We start from the raw sequence: 4368 nt of genomic DNA on the forward strand, positions 1-4368 counted from the left end.
TATATATATATATATATATATATATATATAACCAGCACATGGTAGTTCCTCAACAAATGGTAGCTCTAGATTTAAGTGAGGTGAGGTTCCAGGTGCCTATGACAACATCCCAGTGGTGGGAGGAACATCAGGACTCTGCAGCTGGGGTGGCCTCTTCCTTGTCTTATGTGATAGGTAGGATTCAGATTGGTTACAGGGCACATGTTTGGATCTCTGCAGTATGTCAGATCCATTCTTTTTGGATGGAGCCAATGTCAGAAGGAAGCATCACTTTTTAATGGTGCGTGGGCATTGCCACCACATGGTTCAATTCAAGGTCATTAGCACTGGTGTGATGCAGTGGGAACCAAAAGGCTTACTACTCACGCTGCAAAAGAAGAGGCAAAAGACAGGATGTCTGGCTCTCTAGACCCCTCAACAGGAAGTGTGTCTCCCTAAACTTAGTAAGAGCACCATCAAAGAAAGAAAAAAGAGGAGTAAAATAAAATTTTATCTCACAGATTTGGTCTCAAGCACAAGTATTATTCACAGGAATAATAAGGATAGGAACCTAGATTTTCATAGCTATCATTTTATGCCTTTTAAAGCATTTACACTTCTTTGATCACCTTGTTTCCTCACACATCTCTGCAGAGGGGAAGGCAGCCCAGAATCATCCATTTTTCAGATGTGGACACTGTGGCAGTTGCTGTAGGGGAAAAAGCACCACACTGAGATTTAGAAGTCCATACTTAAACTGGACATGGTGGAAATCAAAAGTTCAAGGTCAGCCTGGGCATAGACCAGGTCTCAAAAGACTGGGGATGTAGCTCTGTGATAGAGCACTTGCCTAGGTGTGTGTGAGGTGTTATTTTTGTTCAATCCCCAGTACTGGAATAAAAAAACATCCCTACCAAGAGATGGGCACTTTCTGATGTGGTGCAATTTGATCTGGGGAAACACAATCCTCCAGGATGGCTATTCTCTTATCTTTCAATACTAAAGTCAGTTAATCTTCTAAGGTTGTCTTGGCTGAAGATCCTGGGGTCTTTATTTATAGTTGTGATGAGCTACTTCTTAACAGCCTCCAGTGATCCCTGCCTCTAGGCAGTCATGTCCCTCTGTAGTCTCCTCCCCTGGGCTGAGCCTGGTGACTTGCTTTTAACTAATAGAACATGGTAAATATAATGGGAGCCACTCTGAGATTAGGTTGTAATTGCACTGACTTCCCTCTTGCTGTGCACTTTCTCTCTGGCTCTTCTAATTGTTCTTGCTAAGATTAACATTCTACAGAGGCCCACACAGTGAAGACCTGAGGGGTTTACAACTTGCACCCACTGAGAAACCGAGGATTCCATCCTAGCAATCCCAAAGTAATTAAATCTTGCCAGTGACCCTAGGAGTGAGTGTGGAAGCAGCTTCTTCTCCAGTCAAGCCTTAAGATGTCTGTGACTCTAACCAATACCTGGAATGCAACTTTGTAAAAGAAACCCTGACCTAGACCCAAGCCTCCAGCTAAGCCATCTGGGATTGATGGTCTATGAAGAAACTGAGATAATAAATAAGTAACTAAGTGTCTAGATAATTTGCTACAAAGCAATGGATAGCTAAGGTCAAATAGTAAGTGGCAGAGATAGAACTGAAGATAGAATTTGTTTTATTTAAATTTTTTTATTTAAGCATTTTCTAAAATATTGGTAAAACAGAAACCAAATGAAATGCTGTGTGAGAAGGGTTCTACAGTCAAACTGTACTTCAGAAATCCTCCAGTGCCTCTGTGTTTTTAGGGACACATACTGTACCTCAAAGATTCATATGTGTATTAAGAATTGTAAAGCAAAAAAAAAAAGTACATGTATAATGGCATAAATTGATGTGAACATACTTTCTATACAGAGACACAAAAAATTGTGCTCTATATGTGTAATAAGGATTGTAATGCAATCCACTGTTGTCATGTACTTAAAAAATAATAAAATCAAAATACAAATAAAAAAATAAATGATTTCTACAAAAATAAAAGACTCATTGGTAAAGACACTTATTTTTTTCAAACTGAGAATTTCTCAAGCTTGGTTGACCACATAATGCAATTAACAGAAGCACCAATTAATACATAAATATGCGTGGATGGGGTAAATTGTAGGGCACATGAACACTCTGCAAGAAACACTGACCTGCCTGTTTTATCATCTCTGAGCATCCTTCTAAGATCTGTTCTTACAACTAAGTAAATGGAGTAGTATGGAGCAGTTAGCATGAAGTATGTACAAAATTTGTATACTATCAGGAGAAAAATATGCTATAGGGTACCTCCAGTAGTAGAAATATGTGTACTTCCCTTCCTTCTTCCTACCTTTCGATATCTTCCAAAATGGGAAGATATATTACTTTTGAAGATATGATGAATGTTATGCAATGGGTTCACTAGCATTTTTCCTTTTCCTTTTCTTTGGTCCACCTTGATACTGAATTTATATGTGTTCGTTTGTGCTGGGAGGGGTGGGTTGAGGCACTGGGATGTGCTGCATGTGCCACTTCTGTCTACACAGGTCCATGCAAAGTTACTTGTGTTGGATGAATTTCAGTCGCCCCTAAAGGTTACTCTTGGTGCTTGTCTGGAGGACATAGTAAATGGTTAGCAAGCAAAGAAATATTGGTGTGGCTTTATTGCTTCTATTCCTGTGGAAGAGGCTGGTCTTCAGCCTGCCTAGCTTCTGCTTCTCCCCTCCCTGCTATAGCTGAGCTGCCAGACAACTGTGTTTAGGGGTTCCCCTGGCCTGCACCCCTGCTCCCCCCTTATCCTGTACCATTTAGAAAAAGGTTGTTGGACCCAGATCCTCCCACCAGGGGAAGAATGAGCAGCTGAGAACCAAAGTCATTTTTCCTACCCATGTGCCTACCCCAGTTCAAGTCATGAGGAAACAGGTCACTGCCAAGTTCAGAGGTATCCCCAGAACAGGAGTATCTCTGAGCTGGGAGCTTTGGGTGTAGGATAGAGGAGCCTCCAAAATGGTGGGAACAGGATCTGAACTATATCGCTGAGCATCAGTCTGGATTACGATCCTGTCTGAGTGTGGCCATGTTTTGACCACAGTGCAGTTGCTCTCAAGGGCTCTTTGACTCTCTTTTTAGACTTGGTCCCCTCCCTCTACCCCCAGCCACTCAGAGCCACTTTTGGTCCCTCATCTCTTCCACCATCTTTTTATCATTAGAGATCTTTTTGTATCAGAGATCTGATCAGGATGAAAGCTCTGCCCTTTTTTCTGGAAGAATGCTTCTGTGTGAATTTGAATTTCTATCACACCCCACAGGGACAGGAAGGAGGAATCTGCAATGGAAGCTAATGTTTTGCATGCATTTTCAGGGATCACAGGTCACTGGAAGTTTGTTCAATCTCTATGAGTTCCCCCGTCATATATTTCTGAGATAGAGCTCCTCTCAGCAGAGGGTTTGGTTAGAATCTGGCCTGGTGATGGTGTGGGCCAGAAATTGTTTCATCTGTGCCAGTCAGAGTTTAGCATATTAATAGAAAAACAGTGAAATTCGAAGTTTATGGGAGCCTGGTATGGTGGCACATGGCTGTAATCCCAGCCACATAGGAGGCTGAGGCAAGAGAATTGCAAATTTGAGGTAAAGCTCAGCAATTTAGCAATTCCCTGAGCCACTTAGTAAGACCCTGTGTCAACACCATCTCAAAATAATAAATAAAAAGGGGTGGTAAAGCGCCTCTTGTTTCAATACTCAGTACCAACAACAACAACAACTACAACAACAACAAATCAAGGGAATGAGTCTTGTACAGTAGAGGTTTCAGGTCTTCAGACATGCAGTAGTTAGGGGAAGTCTTAGATGAAGGAACCGATTTGGCACCCCCAAGTCACAGTCTAGACTTCCTTCGCAGATAAGGCTGGCTAGCTCTTTGAATCTTCAGCTTCTCTCCTGGAGAGCTAACATGTCACATGGCAAAAGATCCAGAAACTTATATTGTGTGGCCTGGAGTCTGAAATAAGTGACCTTTTATCTGATGCATTCAAGTTAGCAAGTTTTCTTCATAACAGTGGTTAACTAAAATCAATATTAAGAGGAAGTTTCTTTGCTTTTACAAAACATTTTTTCTGCTCATGCAAGATGCTTTTCTTACATAGAAACTACACCCCATTTGTGAAATTAAAAAAAAAAAGAAGAAAGAAAAACGAAAAAGAAAGGAAGGAAGGAAGGAAGGAAGGAAGGAAGGAAGGAAGGAAGGAAGGAAGGAAGGGGGAAGGAAGGGTAGGAAAGGAAGATCATACATCCCTTGTTTTACTCTGAGGGTCAAAGTCAAAGTGTATTCCTCCAACATCTCTTATTCCTCTTGCAATGGTGTCCCCATCTCTAAACCTATCTTTC

This window comes from Marmota marmota, unplaced genomic scaffold, assembly GCF_001458135.2.
Source record: "Marmota marmota marmota unplaced genomic scaffold, marMar, whole genome shotgun sequence".
Taxonomy (NCBI): Eukaryota; Metazoa; Chordata; class Mammalia; order Rodentia; family Sciuridae; genus Marmota; species Marmota marmota.